The sequence below is a fragment of the Crocodylus siamensis genome, chromosome 8, assembly GCF_052110815.1.
Source record: "Crocodylus siamensis isolate JL-2025a chromosome 8, ASM5211081v1, whole genome shotgun sequence".
In the NCBI taxonomy this organism is placed as follows: Eukaryota; Metazoa; Chordata; order Crocodylia; family Crocodylidae; genus Crocodylus; species Crocodylus siamensis.
The window spans coordinates 18,137,949-18,160,959 of NC_143402.1; the positions used below are offsets into that span (position 1 = coordinate 18,137,949).

Genomic DNA, 23,011 nt, shown 5'->3' on the forward strand with positions numbered 1-23,011 from the left:
GTCTATATCACATAACATCTCCATACCATGTAGCCATATACCAGGCAATGTTAAGTGTCTCTGCATTTATCTTCAAAAGATGCCATAACCTTCAAAGACACTTAGCATAAATTATTCCAAATTTGTGGATTTTGTCTTTATAGCTAGAGTCAGCTGTTCAATATAATAAGGGAAATGCATAGTTTTTGCACAGGTTTTTCTGTATGGTTTGGGTTTCTGTTGGGATGTATGCAGTGCCTATTAATTTTATTTGTGTTTGTATTTTTAATGAGCTTTTTCTTAACTTTAGAAACTCATTTATGAGATTGAAATAATACAAAAACCGGATTTTAATGATACCTCAAGGAGATTGGACCTCATGCAGACCTGGCTACCTGACCCATGGAAAAAGCCAGGTAAAATATAACTACAGAGAATAGCAGTGGGGTAGCCGATACATTTTTATTTCTGTTTTCTTACATGCTTTTTTCTGTACCTAAAATTGAAATCATCTTGCCTTGTTATTTGTATGAGGATAGAGAGCAGATCTTTACAGTAAAATACATCATATTAAAATATAATTTTGATTTCTCAGTTAGTTTCCCTGTAGAGAGTCAAGTTACTACTGTGGTTCTGACAATCCAGCAGGCCTTTTTCTTTTTATAATGGCAGGTCAGCACAGTTCCCTTTTTGATTTAGAAAACTGGATTTGAATCTTTGTAACCATTATGCTAAACCAATTTTTTAATACAGAAGAACATGGAGGTACAAAGCCCTTTTTGTTCTCCAGTTGCTAACTCCTCTGCTCAGCGTCTATACCAGGGGTGGGCAAAATGCAGCCCGTGGGGCAGATGCAGCCTGCCAGCCCATTCTATCCGGCCCATGGGACCCCTGAAAAATTTAGAAGATTAATATTTATCTGCCCCTGGCTGTCTGTCACATGGTCCTCAATGGCTTCCCAAAATTTAGTATGCGGCCCTCCACCCGAAATAATTGCCTGCCCCTGGTCTATACAGTATACAAGATTATAGCTATGTTTAAACTATGAGTACTTGACCAGTAGGTGAATACGATGCATTATGCTATGAAAGTACTTCTAGCGTGAGTGTAGAATATACTGGCAAAGTTGGGCTTCGTGCTGGTATAGTAAAAGCCACACCTCACAAGCGAAACAACCTATACCAAAACAGTGCATTTCTGTAGGGATAGCTGTATGAGCATTAGGGGCTTCTGTTGGTTCAGCCATTGGTCTGGGAGCTCACTTTTCTTTTTATGACTGACTAACACAGTTTTATAGCAGCTGAAATCTAAAGTGTAGACTAGAAACATTTTAGTTATTACTCCAACTGCTGCCAGTAAGTAAATGAATATTTTGGGGTTGGCAAATAATTTATGGAGGGAGATGTCATGGATGTGATCTTTTACCTTTGCCATAAAACTAGGCAATGCACAGAGGATTATTTTTAGGCCTATAGGCTGGGGACTCAGTTTTACGGGGGTCAGTGATTCATGGTACATGCCTGTTTTCCTTTCATCAGGGCTCAGAGTTAATCAGCAAAAAGCTATATTTCTCTATGGTTCTCTATAGTCAATCACTGGTGGTTCTCTAGTATCAGCATAAGATGGTTTGGAAAGGTCTGAGTCTTTTGTTTCTAACTTTTCCAAAACAAAAGTTAACTATTGCTTCAACCTCTGTAGATGTTAATGATATTTGCCATTCTGATCAGCTGGGAGATTCTACTTAGTTGGATGCTGAAGCATTTTAATGGAGACTTGGACAGTGGAAAAGAACTACTTAACTATCACCTTACTAGCTGCAGAATGAATAGTGGGAAGTTTATTTGGAAGACTGAAAGACAGATGAAAGAGTACAGTGCTTGGGCTGAGGCTGATTAGAGGTTTTTCTCATAGCATGGTTGCTTGCTATGTTTTGCTTAGCCTTTGCAGAAGGCTTGTGGATGGAGGGATGTGTTGAGTTGGGGAATTTTCTGAACATTTAGAACAGCCAGAGTAGACCTCTATTGACCACTGCAACTTCTCAAGGGAAGAGCCTGGGATGCATTGTGCTCATACTTTTGTGACCAGTGCAACTGCCGTAGTATGTATCTTCTGTCATGCTTAAGATTAGCCTGCCTATATGTGAGATACTTGGGTATTTCAGTAAGCAATACAGAGAGAAATGTGTGGCAAGATTCATGGGGAAAAGTATGAGCCTGTTAGTATGAAATATGTATGGAAAGCTGGCTATAGAATGCCTGCCATAGTAGGAAATAGGTGCTTATCTTAATCGGCAAGGAGTAGGTGGAAACCTACTTGTGAAGTATGGGTCTACCTTAGTATGAGATGTAATGGCATTTTAAACTAGTGCATGTTTGGCATGTATAATAGCATAAATAAGTATGCATCGGAGAGAGGCATTTTCAGTGATATACACAACCATGGGTACAAAGATATGTAAATATACTGGTTTAATAAATACAGTAGCCACAACTACTTTAATATGTAACTTTTAAGGTACTGAAACTATCAACATAATAACTTGAAATTAGCCAAGAACATACAGAGTGAAAACCTGAACAATTTGGGAGTTTAAAGATCACAACTGTGTAAGCAGGATGTCCAAAACTGTTCTCTGCATCTTGAGGAGTGAGAGTCCTGGTCATATGGGGATCTCACCCAGTGTTCAGTACTTTTCTTTATTGTTCTTACTGTGGTAGAAGTTACAGAAATATTCTTCAACTTAAAAAACTGAGAAAGTTAGAAATTGGGAGAGTTGTTTGTTGGTTACAGACATGGGTTGATCCATTAGTGAAGAGAGCTCATTTCACCCATGCCACACTGCTGGAAGGGATGTGGCTGCTGTCCCTTGCTGTGATCCTGGATGCCAGTGAACTTTGAGCAGCTCCAGCTGGAGCTCTGTGTATACTATGATCTCTGAGCTCACCAACATGTGGGCTGTCCAGAGTTCCTTCTTTTAAGCAGTTCTGGAGACTGCTGCTCTTTCTCTCCTTTCTCCTTTTCCCCCACCCTTACTGAAGTCAGCAGCAGGGAAAGGAGAAGACAGGATGAGCTGTGACAGTGACAGCATGGAGCCTCCAAAACTAACTGAAAGCAGGGGCTGCATGTTGCTGGCTGGGGAGCATGGGAGAAGTAGGGAGGGGAAGAGTAGAGAGCAGTAAGCTCCAGAGCTGCTTGAAAGCAGGAACTCTGGGTAGAGCCTGTGCCCAGCAGGACATGCACATGTGGGCACAGCCAAAGAGGGGTGTGGCTGCACCACCACACTAGCTCTGGATGCGCCCCTGGTCAGAGACCGAGGGAGTACAAAGGCTTGCCTACTGCTCTATAAAAAAAAAAATTAGTTCTTCTTCTTCATGCATTTCTATCTTTATTGAACCTGATGAAAACTACTATCCTGGGGCATGGAATGGAATAGGGCCTGTTTCTGAGCCCTCTTGCACTGAAAGATGTGTCCTACCTTGTAGATGTTTCAGAGGCAGAAGACAGGTTAGGGATGCATGGTCCTTATGGGTCCTTGACCACCAAGATACTATGTTCTGTAGGTGGACTGTTTGCCACAGCCTCAAGCTTATCAGCTTTGCCTGTGTGGCCTTTTCCTGCCCTCCCTTCTCAAACACTGTTTACCCTTGCTACCACATATTCCTTTTCCTCTCTGATGTTCTCAAGAGGTCTCTAAACATATGTCATCTTCTCAGTCCCTTTTCCCCCAACATAGCTTAATCAAGCATTTAGGTAATGATAGTACCTCTGTCCTTTGTCTTCACAAGGTCATAAGGTAAAGAGCAAGTAGTTGCTGTTCAAATTGTGGTCTTCATGCCATCAATGATAACATACTACTTTCTGCTTGATTTTAGAATTCCATTCCCATCGGCTCTTCCCAGTCTTGGGTGAGCTTGGAGATGGTGAGATGTGTTCAAAATATATCCCCTTTGAGATGACATTTGGAGCTCTGGTGTGAGGAGAATTGCTAGTAGTGGCTGCAGACTGCTATTAAAATGAAAAGGAGAAACAGCAGAGGCAAGTAATAACTAGGGATTTTCTCTGTTAAAAGATCCAAAATTCTCTAATTAAAAAAACCCCAAATCCACATTTTCCATGATTAAAATGAAATGCCGCTATCTCTCTCTCTCTCTCTCTCTCTCTCTCTCTTTCTTTCTCTCTCTCTCTCTCTCTCTGTGTATATATATGTATATGTGTGTGTGTATATATATATATATATATATTTATTTATAGATAGATAGATAGATATAGATATGTCTGTATATAGATATGTATATATGTATGTATGTATGGGTGTGTGTGTGTATGTATGTATGTGTGTGTGTGTGTATATATACACATCAGCTGAACACAATGTTTTATAGATATATTTACAACTTAAAAGCAGTTTGGAAGCCTACCAGTGCCTCAATCATTATAATAAAATAAATTATAAATATCTATATATTTTGGCATTTGATTCTGTTTTATTTATCATGGAAAATCAGAGCTCGTGCTGCCCCCTTTGTTCACCAGGACATGGGTCCAGTTATGGCTGCCGTCTTGCTGCTTTGTGGTGCTGAGCAGCCCTGATAGGCTGGTGCCCCTCAATCCCAACCTGCAGCCTCTGCTTACCCCCAACTTGCTGCCAACCTACTGCCCCAAGTTGCCCACCCACACACCCCTGCCCTACCCCCAGCCAGCTCTTCCTGCAGACCCTCCCACAGCTCTGGCAGTGTCACTTCCACTCGCTTGCTCTGGCCCAGCCTGCCCTACTGGCTCTCCCTGCAGCCGCCCCCCGCCCTGGCAGCATGACCCACAACCAACCACCATGGCGCCACCCCCTCCCCCAGTCCTGCCAGTACCCCTCATTCCCAACCCGCAACCCCCTGTTCTCCCCAGCCCTGCCAGAGGGGGCCTCCAGCTGCCCTCTGCCCCCAGACTCCAGTGCTCCAGTGTCTGAGGCAGGTGGTAGGTGTGTGGGGCTTTCCAGAGCTTGGTACCTGCCCCAGTGGTGCAGGGCTGGTCCAGGCACAACTCTGCACTTCTGCCACCCCCGCTGCAACCAGTTGGGCAGGGGGTGCTTCACCTTGGCAGCTACGGTGGTACAGCTGGCATATGGGGCTCCTGGTGGTGGTGGCAGTAATGGCAGCACCAAGTCTGTTTGCCCCACTCTGCCCTCCCATGCTGGGTCCTGCCGGCTGGGCCCCGGAGGTGAATCATACTTGGTGCTGGTCCAGCCAGGCTGCAGCCCTGCACCCCACTGTTGGCATAGAAATCTGAGGGGGCACATGGCCCTCTATATCCCCTGATGTGTCGCCAGTGGGCATGTTCAGACTGTTCTCAGACAGTTTCTAAGTTGTCATTGAAGCAGCAGATGCAACTGCTGTTTTTCATTTAAGATCTGGTGGTTGTAGAAGAGAGTAAAACTTGTTTTGAACAGTTGTGGTCCTCAGCTCAAACACAGGTGCATGTTACTGCCCAAATTAGCGGTTCAGGTGAGGCCACCTAGAAATTTGAACTCTACATGACATAGCTGGATATTGTTTTGAGTAGAGGAGTCTGTGGGAGAAACGACACAGCAGCGGACAGAAAGTGTAAAGAACCGAACATAGGCTGAACAAGCACTGAGTGTGGCCTGGAATAAAAAGCCTAGAGAGATAGAGTTGTTGGGTCAAGGGCTAGCTGATGGATTGTTCCTTCTAACTGGAGCAACCTTAAGAGCCACATTTTTTGACTACTCAGGTGAAAAAGGGTGAGAGCATGCCAGGTTGTTGTCAACTGTGATGGAGCTGCTGGAAGAAAACAACAAACTGTCATATCGTCTCCACGCTGAAATAGGGCATGACTTTTGGCCTACGCTCTCTTTGTAACATTCAAGGAGTAGCATAAAGCATACTGCAAAGGAAATGCTATTCTGCAGGAGCAAAACAAGGGGATGAGTTTCTTGAAGTGCCTGAAGGTATTGTTTATATCTGTGTAGCCTGATTTGGGCAATTTACCTCCTAATAACTCTCATTACCTGAAAACTGAGGGCATTAATGAAACCGTGATCCAGAAACATGCCGTTTTTCCGCCTGCCCCGCTTTTTTTGCATATGATAAGCTAAATCCTGACAGTGCCTTACCTTATATTTTCTCTTTTTTTGCAATGGTTTTGTGCTGTGGCTTTTCTGAGTTGCCTCATAGCAACTCACACAGGCTAAAAGCAGAGGATATTAAAGAAATGTGACCTATATAAATGATTTCTTTGCTTTTTCTTTTCCATGTTTGCTGTTACTGTAAATAGGGCTTTTACTTTCAAATGCTTCTGGTTATCCCCCATGATACCACCATGATGGCAATAATGCCCAGAGTAAAGAGGGGTTTGGAAAAGGAAGATGACGAGATTAGTGGGGGCTGCAGTATAAGAAAGCAAAACAAGAGTGTGTTGCACATTCTTTGGTGTGACTGACCTTTTGAGTATAGGGTAAGGGGGTTTAAATACCCAAGAGACAAAGGGACTGTACACAAATATGTCAGTGCTTGTATGATTCCTGGAAACAGGTTGTTTAAAACTCCTTTCCCATAACCTTAAAATACCATGCAATGCTTGTTGGAAACTGTCCCTTCCAAAGTTTGGGTTTTTCTTGTGATGCAGTTGGGTCATTGGACTATTATTTGGTCACTCCCTAGGTCTCCAGGACTGCACCTTCCTCTGGGAGCCATGGGCCAAGGAGATCCAAGGACTGATTTATTACTATTTAGTGTCATGGCTGGCCTCAGCAGGGTTTTCTTCAGTGATGTCTACACAATACAGTGGCTTAGCAATGGCATTTCCAAAATACATCCTGAAAGTACCTGCAGACCCTGGGAATGAGCCTAGAGGTGTTGTGATTGTCCTTCACAGTATTATAACCCTGGTAGCACTCCTTTCCCTTAGTGTGCCATGGGACTGGGCCTTGATTGTACATCTTCTTCATTTCCCTGCTACATTTTTGCCTTGTGGTGGCTAGAATCCATGGTGAGTCTGTACATGCTCTTTCCCCCAAGAGGCAATGAAATTGAAAACCATGTTGAGGACAGGGTATGACTGCTGAATAATCAGGTGTCCAAATTCCTCTCGAGTCAAAATTCAAAAGGACAGTGACAATCCATTTAAATGGTGGATTTGTATCTGGACAGGATGACTCCAGAGCAACTGAGAGCATCCAGGTGAGACGGATGTTTTTCCCAGCCAGCAAAGCAGTGAGTGATACGAGATGAGGGACTTGGCAGAGGCACAGCAGTGGAGGGAAAAGGACATAAGATGAGTGGACTGGGTTGGGACAGACAGTAAAGGGAGATTGCCTTGAAACCAGGCACAGCTCTCCTAGCAAGAGTGTACCTGTGCAAATTATGTTTGAGTACCGCTGCTCTGGATAATGATTCTACTGACTGTGGTGGCACCTATGGGAAGGAGAGAGCTTACCAGCAGCTCCTTTCAATTATACTACTCAGAGATCATGACTCCAGCAAGCATTTCTAGTTTAATACTTGTTTCTGATTGTCGGACTGTTCTTACCCCTCCTTCTGCATAGCAACCTTCCTCATTCCCTTCTGAGCAGTGCCAGAGTTATTGAAATCCTGCAGGTTTTTTCTTCATGTCAGAAACTTCAGTTTGCTCGATCAGGAGCTTGGCACGTTCAGTGTGATTCAGGATGGGAGAGATGCACATCTGTCTAAAACCAATCTGGCAGCTCCCTTCCCCCTTTCAAACTGAGTCAATTTAACTTGATGGGAGATTTAGCTGTGAATGTACTAATAACCTCTGATTATTCCAAGTTACTATTATTGTTGTAGAGGATGCATCCCAATCATCTTCAGCAGAGAAGATATTAATTATTTCCCTTTATTTTTTCCACTCTGGATGCCAGATTTCTCAGCACCTTTTGGTCTACCCCAGTAGCTATGCTGTTTAACACTGATTAGTTCTGTATGCTTCATTTCTCTCATGTTGATAATTTTATTCAGGATCAGAAATCCAGTGGGTTTCAATCCTTTCAGGTAACTGTTTTACCAGATGAATAGCTTTCCTGTGCCAGCCAGTGCCTTCCGTCTCACATTCAGTTGTATAAACTCCTAGCATTTGTGAAGTGCAGGTTATCCTTACAGATACCCCATCTCTGGCTCTGGCAGAGTCCAAGCTAAATCATGGGCTAGTATATGAAATGAGCACAAAAGCTCATTATTATGCCAGGTAGAAGGAACCTAGAGTCACAGAAGCCTGAGAGGTGCTGACAGTGGAATACAAAAAATGATTGGGAATTAATGCACTAAACCTCGTTGCTATAAACCAAGATCCCAAAATAACCACCTTTCAGATGGTAAAATAAACCATGAAAATGTGTCAGATATCAAAATGTAATGCTTGGGCAAATTAATGCATTGTTGTACTGTGAGCTGTTTAATCATATTTGTATATATCCCAGGAGCTGGAGCTAAGAAGCATTTTGCTGTCATTGCAAACACAAGAATAAGAACAATATTAACCAAGTGACACACACTAAGTTGACTTTCTGCAGTACATTTCAGTAGAAATTACAGATGCATTTTACATTTCATTATCATTAATGCACAAATAACTTTCTTCTATTGAATACTAAGGCTAGTCTATCTTCCTTAATAATTATATTGTGGCAGATTATAGATACCTATTTGTAATTCTCACTTATGCTATTATACTCCAAATGTATTCTTACAAAAATGATATATTTTAACAGACAGATTATATTGCGGCAATATTTAGCTCAAACTGATTTCCCTCCCTCTAAGGAACATTGTGAAAGATCATGGGCTAAATAAACCCAAGTTCACATCTAGTTTGATTTCTACTACTGTTGTTTTTTTTATTATTTAAGCAGTGTAAAGGGAGGGGAAAATAGGAGTGCTGCTGATTCAAACTAAGTAGCTGAAGGGAAATGGTTAGGGTAAAATTATGAAGAAACTGACTGGGGAGGAGGTGGGAAAGCCTGGTTGTTATCAATGGTGTCTTTTCTAAGAAAATCTCACTAGAGCAGTGATTCTTAACCAGGGTGCCATAGCATTCTAGGGTGCCTTGAGATGTTAGCTCTGTTAGATTCACCAACATGATTCACAAGATAAACCCAAAGATTTCAAACAGAAATCCAGAGTTGTGGTCTTTCTGAGATCTTTGCAACAGGAAAACGTCTGTTCTTTTTCTGCGAGCAAGAAAAAAAGGGTGAAAACTAAGAGCTGGCCTTTCCTAAGGGGTGCTTCAAGTCTGTTCAGGGGTGCCTCGAGTCTAAAAGAGTTAAGAACTATTGCTCTAGATATCAAGGTTGTATCACTAGCTAGTGGGATATGGCAATAATGGTGTTTTCCCTGCTCTGCTTACATAATGCTATCAAGCTAATTAAACTATATCTGGCTCTTGAGAAAAGATCAAAATGTAAGCTTTTCATATTTCTTTTTAATAAAATCTTTACCCTGTAACAGTAGGTTGTAGGAGATACTTCGCTTTCAATGTATCTTGCTTATCCATGCAGTAATATAACTGCTATTCTTTAATGATACACTCTTGATTTTAATTGCATGTGGAGGGTATTTTTTTTCCCCAGGTAGTTGAGGAAATGTAGTGCAGCATGTTGACCAAAATGTGCTATTCAGAAGCCAGCAATAATGACAAAATCTGATGTCCTCAAGTCTGTCCTGGTCAGGGAGTTTCTGAAACTGCTTCATAGCCCAATGTATGTTTCTTTGTATATATATCTAAATGTATGCTGTCCCTCAAGAAACTAAAGGTTCTTCTGTTTTCTTAAAAACTGGAATTTGAGAAATCAATCCTGTGTTTATTTTAAATTAAGCTTTTAAAGGGATTTTGTCAGGTCAAAATTGTGAGAAGTATTAAAGGAAATAACTTCATAAAAGCTTCTTTCTTTTCTGTCAAATTTCATTTTCCTCAAAATAAGGTTTCAGAGTTGAAAACACACATTTTTACTGGAGTCTTGTTCAGTTAGTACAGCGTTGAGTTGGGGGTCTTAAACCCTTATCAAGAATTCATTTGGGGGTGTAGTTTTGAGGAGAAATGGGCACAGGCTTAAATTCTGACTGGCTTTACAACCAACATTATGACAAGCTGTTGATAGAAGTGGCATTTATTACATGACTCACCCCTTGACAGCATTATACAGCTGTGCCCTGACAGAAGTGCAGGGCTGCAGAGTGCTTTAAAGAAGGGCCCATTCACACAACAAATTAACTTTCATTATGTGAGAGTTCAGATGAAAGAGCTCCAAAGCCTCCATCCTGCTTGCAAGCAGAGTGTTCCTGTGCACAAGCAGGGCTGGGCTGATGCTTCCCAGCTGCAGCCCTGATACTGTCTGCAGGACTGGAGGAGGAGGCAGCTGTGGGCTGGGGTTTGCCCAGCCTGAGCTGGACTGCGGGTGGGTGATTTGGAGCCCCCCTGCCTGTTGGGTTGGGATGCCGTGGCTCTTTCTGTGAAGCATCGTGAGTTAGACTGGGGAGCTGCACATCTGCCAATGCCCAGAGTTGCAACTAATACATCTAATACACCTTTCCTTTATTCGTGTCTGTCAGTTCAGCTGTAAAGATGGCACTGAATGAAGTCTAGCTATTTTTGTTTCTGTGGTCTAGTATTTACCAAGTGCACCACCAAAATTCCTTGGCTTGTGTTTGACGCCTGGGTTTCCAGGGTGTCCACCCAAGAACAAGCTGGGTTCCAGGCTGTTCAGCTACTAAGATCAGATGAGATCAGGCACATTCAGTCATGAGTGGCCACTCCTACTATTAATATGAATACCTAGCTGTATTAGATAATGCTGATTACATTTAAATCTAAAATTATTTCCAAAAGATTCAAGGGAAGTGAGGGCTCTTTCCTATGCTTTCTTTCTCTTTGAAAGGAAGCGAGGTTCAAGTATTATTTTCTGTTCTGGAGGGGAGGAACAGCTGTGTCAGAGCTATGAAGTAAGTTTATAATGATTGAGTTGAATTGCAGAGTGCATTTTAGGTTGCATTCAAATCATGGCAATTTCACTTCCCTCTGTGACAGAGCAAGCAGCTCTGTACTTTGATCGCTGATGTAGAGTTGGAATGAAAAAAAAAAGAGAAGAAAGCTTTTGTTTCAGGCATGTCATGTTTTTTCACACATGACAATGTGTCACTGGGAGCCGTGCGCTAGCAGTTTTGTATACTGTGTGCAAACCCCCCCACTGAGTGAGAGGATGAGAGTGGTTAGACAGAGACTTTGGGGCATTTTCATAAAGGAAGCTGAGTTTTATTCCTTATACCATCTTTGTTGCTCAACGTGCTAAGGTTAAATTAGATTCTGGTTACTGAAGTGGTATATATGCAAACAGAACCTGATATAAAGTCCACTGAAATCAATGGGAGTCTTCCCATTTAAAAGGCTTTGAGTCAGGCCTCTAGAGGAACCATTATGACATACTTAAGAGTTAGGACCTCAAGGCATAATAGGTGTTAATGAATTAATTGCCTCAGACACCTCTGTGAAGTAATCTAGAATTATATCTGGTTTATAGATGGCTGTTGCTTAGGAAAAAACTGGAACTGGAACTGTGCCCAGAAAAATACTGTGATGTGCATTGTGCAGTATTTGACCCAGGAATCCATGGACCATTGGTGACCTCTAAGTGCTCCATGGATCACACTGGTTTTCTGTCTTCCTCTGCCCTTCAGTTAATATTTTGAATGTAAGGGTGCATGTTGGTCCATGAAAAATAGTTAGGGTTGACAGTGGTTGGTCAGTTGATCTAAGTGTTTCCAAGACATGCTAGGAAATCTGGTCATCACACCAGACGACAAAGCTAACCTATTTAACAATTTCTTTGCCTCCATTTTCCTGAGCAGGGACCAGGTCACCCCCCCGCCACACACACACACACCAGGACCTCCGTAGACCCCCGGGGAGGCACACCCACATCTAGGGTCAGTGAGGATCTAGTCAGGGAACTTCTGGAGGGACTGGATTTATTTAAATCAGCTGGTCCGGACAATCTCCACCCCAGAGTGCTGAGGGAATTAGCAGAGGTCATTGCAGGAGCCCTGGCACGGCTGTACGAGCGCTCGTGGTGCTCTGGTGTGGTGCCAGAGGACTGGAAAAGTGGTTCCCATTTTCAAAAAAGGGAGGAGGGAGGACCCAGGAAACTAGGCCAGTTAGTCTTGCCTCAGTCCTGGGTAAGCTTTTTGAGAGAATTATCCTGGCGCATGTTCATGAGGGGCCAGCAGGGGAGATTATGCTTAGGGGCAACCAACACGGGTTCATTAGAGGCAGGTCCTGTCAGACCAACCTGGTGACCTTTTATGATCAGGTCACAAAATCCTTAGATGCAGGGGTAGCAGTGGATATAGTCTTCCTGGACTTTCGGAAGGCCTTCAACATTGTCTCTCACCCTGTTCTCATTAAGAAACTGGGGGACTGTGGTGTCAACACCTACACAGTCAAATGGGTCGCCGACTGGCTGGAGGGCCGCATCCAGAGAGTGGTGGTGGATGGGTCATTTTCGATCTGGATGGATGTGGGCAGTGGGGTTCTGCAGGGCTCGGTCCTCAGGCCTGCACTGTTCAACATCTTCATCAGTGACTTGGACGAGGGGGTAGAAAGCACCCTGTTCAAATTCGCAGATGACACTAAGATGGGGGGGGGAAGTAGGCATGCTAGAAGGGAGGAATAGGCTACAATCAGACCTAGACAGGTTACAGGGGTGGGCGGATGAGAACAGGATGGGTTTCAACACTGACAAGTGCAAGGTGCTGCACCTGGGGAGGGAGAACCAGCAGCGTACCTACAGGCTGGGGAACTCCCTTCTTGTCAGTGCAGAGGCAGAAAAGGATCTTGGAGTCATCATTGATGCTAAAATGAACATGGGCCGACAGTGTGGGGACGCGGTCAGGGAGACCATCTGCACCTTGTTAATGCAGATGCATCTTGAGCAGGTCCAAGGAGGTGATCCTCCCCCTCCTATGCAACGCTGATCAGGCCGCAGTTGGAGTACTGCATCCAGTTCTGGGTGCCACACTTCAGAAGGGATGTGGACAACATGGAGAGGGTCCAGAGGAGGGCCACCCGCATGATCAGGGGCAGCAGGGCAGGCCCTATGAGGAGAGGCTACAGGACCTGAACCTGTTCAGCCTCCACAAGAGAAGGCTGAGGGGGGATCTAGTGGCCGTTTACAAACTAGTCAGGGGGGACCAGCAGGCACTGGGGGAGTCCCTGTTCCCCCGAGCACTACCAGGAGTGACTAGAAATAATGGTCACAAGCTGGCAGAGGGTAGATTTGGGCTAGATATCAGGAGGCGCTACTTCACAGTCAGGGCGGCTAGGATCTGGTACCAATTTCCAAGCGAAGTGGTGCTGGCTCCTACCGTGGGAGTCTTTAAGAAGAGGCTAGATGAACACCTTGCTGGGGTCATTTGACCCCAGTACTCTTTCCTACCATGGCAGGGGGTCGGACTTGATGATCTGCTCAGGTCCCTTCTGACTACGAACTATGAAACTATGTTTACCAAGTCAATGTGTTAATCTGTGCTCTAAATTTACAACATCAGTGAACAGGTGTAGTTTCCACCTTACTCTTACAAGACCTGCACATAAGGTAATTTGTACTAGCTGAGAATTTACCTCCAGTGACTTCATGGACGCTGGGTCATTTTACTCCAGCTGAGGATCTGCCCTGCTGTATTGTGTAGACAGATCTCATTCCTGGGAGCTGTTTGTTATTAGAGTGGCTGTTCTCTAAGTTGCCTAATGAAAACCCCTGCCTAATCTTTCTTAGCTGTTCCTAGGATTTCCATTTCTGCCAGAAGCAGTGATGCCATCTTCCTAAAAAAACAAAAAACAAACCCCACTCTTTATCCCTTGAATTGCTAATGAAGTTGAGGAGCTGAACCTGTCAAAATGAGTGAGTCGGAATCAATCACCCTCGTCTTGCTGGGTTCTAGTACTTGCTGGAGGGGCAGAGAGGGAGAAGGAATAGGGTAATACAGCAGAAGCCTATTCCACTTGGCATGGAAAATGAAATAAATAAATAAGCCAGGAAACAAAATCTTGTCTCGTTTGAGCATATATATGTGTGCTTCTTATACAACTTCAATAGCTAGCCAAATCCCCTTAATAATTTTTTTCTCACTGTATTTCAGCAGTATGAATGTACATGAAAATTACAGCAAAGGCATCATTTTTAACAGCTGTGTTTAGTTGAATAACAGATTTAGAAAGTGCAGACTTTAATTAATCTGTGTTTTCTGCTGGGATTTCAGCACCATCTGATTTACTTTTCATGGCTGAAAAGTGTAATTGTAGTTTTTCCCTTTAGCTGCAAGTTTATCCTCCCTAGAAATTGATTTGGTTCTTCTTTTTCCTAAAGAAAACTCAATATGAAATTAATGGTACATGGTAGGTAGTATGGGTAATGCACTAGCTCTAAGTGCTAGTGATGGTGTTTGAGAGCAAAAATAAGTCAAACAGCATGGTTTCTTCAGTGATTCTGCATCCTTTTCCTCTCATTCTGTTTGCTGCATCATGAACAGGATTATTCAGAAACCAAAGTGTGGATCTGAAAAATAGCATCACTATGGTAGTGGAATGAATTTTCTAGGAAGAGTTGCATTTGCAAGGCAGTGGTCAGAAAGCCTCCTTTTCTCATTCTTTAGAACTCAGCAGGGATCCTGCTTGAAGAGAGAGAAAAAAAATTCAGGGGAGGAGGGGCTTTTCTATATTTAATGTCATAAGAACCACATATAATGAAGGGCAAAAGATAGTGGAGCTATTGTAGTAGGACATTTCATTAATAACAAGCTGATAAAGAGCAGTTGTTATTGAAGAGCTGTCATAAGGCTATTGGCTTAACTCTTAAGATACTAGTCAACTAAATACATAAGATGTGGAAGTGTTTGTGTGTGTGTGTGTATGTATGAGGATGATAACTGTAATAAACTGTGGAGCCATGTGATAAATTGCGTTTGTAGTATAGTGATGATATCTCATTACTCCATCTCTACTGGGATTTACTCTAATGTTCAAAACATAGAAATAGCTTAAAAGAGTTAAGATCTACCCGTAACAAGGGTTTCATTCCCCATCCTTGCTTTGGGATGTCAAAAGACTGGCTTATCTATTATTTGCTTCTTACTCTTTGTGTGGGTGGAGTACCAGACCCCTGCTGGACCAAGGTGCTGTTCCCTCTTCTGTACTCCTATAGAGCAGTGGTTCTCAACTTTTTTACATTCAAGACACCTGGCATTAGACTCAAGGCTCCCCTCCATAACTTTTGTGAATTGAAGTGTACCCCATTTCAAACACTAATTTATTACACTGCTTGCCTCCTTGTGAGGCAGGGCTGGGCAGTGGGGGTAGGTAGCAACCAGGCAGGACAAGCCTAAGCCTGAATTTACCTGCTTGTCTCCTCACACTTCACCCTTCAAAGGATCTTATGTCACCTCTTGGCACCCTGATGGAGAATCACTGAATTAGAGCCTTATACCTCTCGTGACAGTCCTCATACACAGCCTTGTTCATTCCTGAGTTATACTTAACATTGTTCCCCCTGTTCCATAACATTCTGAGGATGGTTTTTTTTTACAAGGTCTACATAATTTTATTCACTGTGTTTAAATTTACTTTTACTCTTTATTTTATAAGGTTGCCATGGGTTTTCATGTCTTAAGGGCTTTATGTGCAAAGCCAACAATGTCTAAAGGGAGACAGCACATTTAGATTCAGAGTGTAAGCTTAGGATGGCTGCTAATCTGAACAAGATAAAATATCTTGATGGGTTTTAAAACTTATTTTAATTAAGGTTTTCCCTTTCATCTTGCCAAAGCCCTGCATTAATTCCTTCGTTTTCCCACAAATAGGCCTGGTTGTGTGTATGCAGTTGTACACGCACAGATTTAGAGCAGAAAGGCCAAACAGATTCAGAAAGACATGCCTGAAATATTGAGGGAATTATTGGGTGTCTTAGGAAGAATAAGGTGTTCTAGTTAGCCAGCTGGCAGTACGATAAGCCAGACACTGCTGAGATTCCTTGGTATATATACTGGTGCACTTTCCAGCTTTGTGTATATGAGAAGGGGCTTGTCTGTGTGGGACAAGTATACTTCTTTCATGCTAGCTGTGTCTCTAGGTGGATGCCTTTGTTCTGCACAGCGATTGTGCAGTATAGATTAGTCCACTTTAAAACTAAACCATGCAAAAGCAATCTTGGAACAGAAGAGCTATGTCTGCATAGGAGGTATCCACACGCAGAAATCTGTTGTGTTTTACGTTAATTTTCTAGCTTGTTAGACAATGTGTTCCCTGTTTTGATAGGTGAGCAATGATTTCTAATAGGCAGGCCCTTGAAACAGACAGTAAGGGCCAGCTAGTATTGTAAAGTATGGGAGTTCTCTTTTAGCTGAAGTGGGAAAAACTAGTGTGTGAAGGGGTAAAAACAAAAGCATCCTGCATTTGTGTTGTTAATATACTTATTCTGCTTTTCTACTGAAAAGGGATTCTTCTGGTACCCTGGATACTTCAGCGTGACATGGCTACAGGTGAGAGGGCTTATAGAACTTTCTGTGTAACGGTCAGCTGTGCATTAAAACTGATATTTAATAATATTCCCTTCCTACAAATTTTTGCTTACATGGAGTTACGGTTGCTGTACCATGTGTTCCACCACTTCAGAGCATAGAAACCAAAGAAATAAGACACTCAGGGTATTCATCTCCCCATTTACCCTCCATTCATCAGTTCTCAGTTTCAGCTACCTCCTTTTCACCATGACCTTTCTAGGTATCTTTACCCTTAACCTTGACATTCAACAGGCTGCTCTGAATCCTAATCTAGTCCTTGTGTTTGTACAATTAATGCTGGGACAGTGTGGTTTTCTTTAAGTGCCTTCCGTGTAGTGCTCTGTATGGTTTTCTACAGGTTTGGGTAATTACCATGAGATGCAGTGTCAGCTGGTCAGTGGTAGCCTTACTATTTAAGGTGATCTCTGCTAGTATTGCTCTCAAATTGGCATGAATGTTCACACAGGAACAACAGTCACATCAATTCACATTTGTGTATGTGTACGTGCTGGTTGTGTGTGAAGCCATTATTTAGGTTGAAGGTAGATATACCCAGATGAGGTGGATGTGTATTGATGGGAGTAAGAAGGAAAACAGATGAATAGTTTGTAGATGGGGTGTGAGATAACTGGCCCTAACCATTTTTTGGTGTTACTTCTCCTGCTAGCCCTAGGAGCTGCACTCTGCAGTGTTTCTATAGAGCATTGGTGGGCAATTATTTCAGTTGGAGGGCCGCTTATTGAGTTTTGACAAGCTGTTGAAGACTGCATGGGTAGCCCTACCCCTTGACAGGTGCCCTGCCCCCTGGTTACCATCTTGGGACCAGAAGTCCTACCCCTCAAGCTCTGACCTTTGCCACCAGAAGTCCCTCCCCTTGCCCTTCGAAGTACTCCTTTGGGGAAGAAGGTTTGCCATCTTACAACGCTTAGAATGAAGAAGCTGGCAGCAGCAATGTTGATAGTGGGGGTGGGAGGGCCTCCTGTGGCCACAGGTTTCACAGGATAGGACAGGCCAGCCCTGCACTGCTTAGCCCAGATGGGCAAGCCCGTGGGGTTGGGCCTGCGCACAATGATCCCCCCCTGTATTTTGGGGCTGGGGAGGGGGGGAATGGGAGCAAGTGGGCACGTGGGAGCCAGTGACAGCCGGGCAGGAGCATGGAACCCATGCCGGTGTCCCGGGGCTAGTGCTGGCAGGGCCCAGAGCAGGACAGCAGGAGCATGGGGTCCTGGCTAGCGGGGATCTGTGGAGCCAGGCCAGCCTTTCTCCCTGCTGATGCAGTCCAGCTCCATAGACCCCTGCAATCCCATGCCCCATGCTCCTGCTGCCCCACTCTGGGCCCCGCTGGCACTGGCCTCGCTTTCCCCCACACCCACTTGCTTCCACTCCCCCCTGCTCCCGCTGCCACTTTCCCCACTTTCCTGCCTGCATGGTGGCAGCTTCTGGCCACATGGCTCCCAGTTGCATGGCCATGATGGCAGGACTCCGCAGGAGCCAGCCTAGCCCTGAGGGCTGGGGCAATCTTCTGTGGTCCTACCCTGCACCCTGCCCTTCCTTTTTACCTGAATTCCCTGCTCTGGCATAGGGAGACGGGAACGGCCCCATGGTCCCAGTCCAGAAGCCTCTACTAGAAAGGGGCTTCCAACTGGGGGGCCAGAGCCAGGCAGGCCTTGCTGTTGCAGGGTTGTGCTGTGGCATCCCCTGGGTCCTACTGCTGCTGGCTCCTGTCATTTTTGACAGGCAGCCAGGGGCAGATAAATATTAATTTTCTAAATTTTTTAGGGTCCCCACCTAAAATGGCCCACATGCCATACTTTGCCCACCCCGCTATAGGGCTTTGTACCTCTCATGCCTCATACAGAGCCTAGATGGCTCCTAATTTGCCCCTGTTGTCCTCCTCACTCCCTGTTTCATCATGTTTAAGTAGCGTTTACTGGCCAAGGTGGTGAGTGCATTAGAAATACCTAAGATTGGTATGTGGCGCTTTATTATATATAGTCTTCACTTTTTCACAGTGCATGACAAATATGAAGACAACTGGTTGTTTTAAAAACAGGAGGGGAGGTAAGAGAGAATTTAACAGGCAGAAAAACTGATACAAAGAAATCCTAAGAAACTTGACTCAGGCTGAACTAGGAGTCAAAACTTATACATGCCTATCTTTTCTCTTCACCCCAGTGAGGAACTGAACTATTTTTTTTGTTTTGTTTTGTATGTAGGCAATAAATAGTGTGCAGAAAGTAGCCTTCCTTATAAAATTTCTGGGGCTAACAATTAGCAAAGCCATTTATTTTGAAAGAGTAAAAACTGTAGCTGAGTACTGCTGACATTCCAGCACAGTGTAACAATGACCTTTTGCTTTGGCTTTGTTACTATAATTGTATACTAGAAAGTCCATTTACAAATGCCCATGTGTACCCCAGGGGATACAATTCCTTTATTGTCATTTCCACATATATAGTAACTCTGTGGAGATTGGATAATTTCATAGAATCATAGGGCTGGAAGGGACCCCAAAGGATCATCGGGTCCAGCCCCCTACATGAGCACGAAAGATGTCTTGGGTCAGATGACCCCAGCCAGGTGACCATCCAATTTTCTCCCGAAGACCTCTGGGGTAGATGATTGCACCACCTCTGGGGGGAGCGTGTTCTGTAGTCTGGACACCCTAGTTGTAAAGAAGATTTTTCCTAATGTTCAGCCTGAAACTGTCTTCCAGGTGTTTGTAGCCGTTGTTTCTAGTTTTACCCCAGGGCACCCTGGTGAACAGTTGTTTACCAAACCCCTGATGTATGCCTCTGATATAGCAGCAAGCTGCAATCAGGTCCCCTCTTTAGGCAGAAGAGTCAGACCCCTCAGCCTCTCCTCATATGGCTTGCCATGCAAGTCCCTGATCATGCGAATGGCCCCTCTCGAGCTTTAACACGTCCTTGTTGAAGTGCAGCGGCACCCAGAACTGGACACAGTACTCCAGCTGCGGCCACACCAGTGATGAGTAAAGTGGGAGAATCACTTCTTTGGATTTACTGGAGATGCATCGATTGATGCATGCCAGAGTTTTACTGGCCCTAGCAGCTACTGCATCGCATTGCTGGCTCATATTCATGCTGGGATCTACTGTTACCCCCAGACTGCTTTCATTTGTAGTGCTGGTCAGGTTAGTGATGCCCAGCCTGTAAGTGTGCTGGGAGTTCTTCCTTCCCAGATGCAGCACTTTAAAGAAGAATATTGTTTTGTCTTGCCCATGCCCTTGTATAATGAACTCTTTGGATTGCCTTGTTTTGGTGCATTGAAACCAATTGGCTTTGGTACATGGTGCCCATTCATTCAAGTAAGATCAGTACTATACAACCATATTGATTATGGATTCATTAAAGATATCAGATTCACCAAAAGAACCTTGTCTGCCTATGGCCTTAAACCAACACGGCTACAACCTACACCCCTGTAACATGGAAGATATTTAATTCAGCTGTTTGAAATGGGAACGGTACAACATGAAAAAGAAAGCAGCCAAACTCAACAGTGACAATGCATACCAGCCCAGCCTCTGGCTTCTTTACTTTTCATTCCATCCAAAGGGTTTTTGAACCCGAAAGCTTGCTTAAAAATTGTTTTCCAACTATTTAAATTGGTCTATAAAAGATATCAGATTCACCCAAAGAACCTTGTCTGCCTATGTCCTTAGACCATCATGACTACAACCTTCCCCCCAGACAACCATATTTACTTTCAGCTTTCAGAGCCTTACTGTGAAAGGAATGGCATGATGGTTAATAGACCTGAACTTGCTTGCTCTCCATTTTCCCCATTTTTAAAATGTCCACTTGATTACTATAGAGTTATTTAAAAAAATCCTTTTCCAAATGAGGACTTCAGTAATACTGGCCAGAAGGCAGCTCTACTTTATACTAAAAATGTTGAGGTTTCAAAATTTGTTTCATTCTGCCTTAGGACAAAAAACATGTTTTCACAAAAGATATGGAAGACACCTCTAAATAATCAGTGACCCAGTGCTTAAAGCACCACATGGTATGTTGAGACCTCGATTCAAGTAGGTGCTTAGCCTGATTCAGATGAGAGTTTTTCACCTCAGGTCAGTCTGAATCAGACATAGATTTGAAGCTAGGTCTCCCAGAGCTCATCCCAGTACTCTAATCACCAGACTTAGCTTTTCTTTCGTGGGCCTCGTCTACCCTAAAAGTTTCTGTCAGCATAATCTCTGACCGCCACAGCTGTGCCCAGAAAATTCCCTAGTGCGAGAGTTGATAATCTACAGCCTGCAGGTTGGATCCATGCTGCAGAACCATTGCATCCAACCCATGAAGCTGGGGCTTCAGCAGTGGGGGTAGCTGGGTGGCTGAGGAAAGCAGTGGTAGTGGCAGCCAGATCCTAGCACTCACCTGCCTCAGATCTGAGCTGGGTCATTCCAACCCACCACCAGGGAACAGTGCTGACTGCTAACCTAATGTGTGTATGGTTATGCTGGTGAAACAGTGCTGGTTCTTGTTATAGCTTGCTTTGCTTAAAGGTGATGGAATAAACTATACAAATAAGTCCAGCACTAAAAGCATTTTGCTGGTGTAGTGTACTGTACTAAAAAAGCACTCGTAGCTTTCACATAGCTTTACTCAGTAGGTACCCCTCCAGCAATGTGCTCCTTCTGTGGACACTGTTTACACAGGCAAAGCTTCTCCCTATGGAATTACTTGCACCACCACTCCCCAAAAGTAAAATAGCAGTGCTGGTGAAAAAATCTTTCTGGTATAACTGCATCTACACACGGGGCTTCTGTCAGCACAATATGTTGGTCACAGATCACAGCGCTTCACACCCCTGAATGATGTAGACATGCCTACAGGAGCTTGTCGGTAAACCTGGCCTTAGTCTCTGCTGTTGGAGCTGTTGTACTTTGTATATATCACTAAATATTCATTCAGCCAGCAAGAGGGAGACTGAATCTGTATCCCAGAGGATAGAGCTCTGCCTGGTTCAGAGTAATCTGGGATGAAGAACTTGCTCTATCAGGCAGAGCAGCCACTTGAACCTCCATCTCCAAGCCCAGCGCTGTTGAATCTTTTGGGTGAGGGCATGTGCTTTCTCTTGTATCCATTTCCATATATATAACCCAAGAGACCTTTCTGACAAAATTTTCATTGAAACTGACATATTCCTGCCAATCAGCCCCAATCCTGTTATTTCTAACCAGGGTGTCAGACTAATGGTCCATAGAGCTGTGTTGTCTGGCCTGCAGGGTTGGCAGTGGGGATGGGAATTCAGGGGTGGGATCTGCCACCAAAATCTGAGATATGGAGCCCCCTTGAAGAACTGTGTGAGCAGTGCGGGGGTAAGTGATGAGGGGTGCATTAACCCCCACTGCCCATCCCACTACCCTGTCCAGATCCAGCCTGTGAGGAATCCAAGGGGATGGGATGAGTTTGACACCTTTGCTCTAGACTGGTGATTTTCAACCAAGGTTGCCTTGAGATCCTTTCAGGGGTGCTGTGGGGTGCCCTGCACTGTTAGCATTGCTAAGTGTGCAAACTTGATTCCCAGGATAAATCCAAAGATTTCAATAGGAATTCATAGTGTTAAAAACATTCTGACCTATGGTGGTCTTTCTGAGTTCTTTGGAACTGAAAAATTGCTTTTATTTTTCTGTAATCAAGAAACAAGCTGGCATTTTCCGAGGGATGCCTTGAGTTTAACAAGGGACGCTTGGAATCTAAAAAGGTCTATAGTTCTCCTGCACCATCTGGCACTGTTGCTGAAGTTTGTGGGCAGACAAAGAAATTATACAGCGTTAAAGGGGTGGAGAAGATACAGTACCTCATCTGCTCCATGGTAACTGTTTTTTGTGTCCACACCTATCCTCTAGTAAGTGGAAGCTAAACTGTGCTAACTTTGTCCTGTGTGATTCAGAAGTAAACTGTTCTGGTTTAGTTTTAACTTACTACAACTCTTTCAAGCAACATTGGCTACTGTAAATGGTCTTCCCCAGTGTGCAAGTCCCAAGATGTCACGTGTGGAGGCTGTGTGTTAAACGGCTGTCCCATTCACTAGAAAGTTTGGCCTAGGCACAAAGCCAACAAAAGTCAAGCATGACAAGTAATCAGAAATCAAAGAAGCCACCTGCACACAGCATGGAGCTGCTCACAGGGTGGGGTGTAAGAGAGCACTGCCAGCATTTAATGCCCAGCTTTGCTGTTCGTTCCTAGTCATTGCAGGTGCATCGCTACAGGGCAGTGGCTGAAGTCCACTCCTCACAGGCATGTCAGAAGAGGTGGGCATAGGTCTTGAAGTTGGTTATATGCCTATCTGCCTTTCCCTTACCTTGCCAGAGGTTTTTGACAGAAGTAGGACAAAATTTTCCTACTAGGACTGATAGCTAAGGAGGCTGTCTGTGTGGCGAAAGGGTACTCTTTCAATTAATAGGTGTTTTTCTCTTCCTTTCTCCCACTGAC

The 23,011-nt window shown here is 44.0% G+C and overlaps 1 protein-coding gene across 1 annotated transcript in view; it reads left to right on the forward strand.

Annotated features, from left to right (window-relative positions):
• Window positions 1-289: 289 nt before the first annotated feature.
• NEXMIF (neurite extension and migration factor) overlaps window positions 290-23,011 on the forward strand; it is a 120,742-nt gene continuing 98,020 nt past the window's right edge. Inside the window, 1 exon segment of the mRNA XM_090060306.1 lies at window positions 290-395. The gene's annotated coding sequence lies outside the window, so the exon portion shown is untranslated.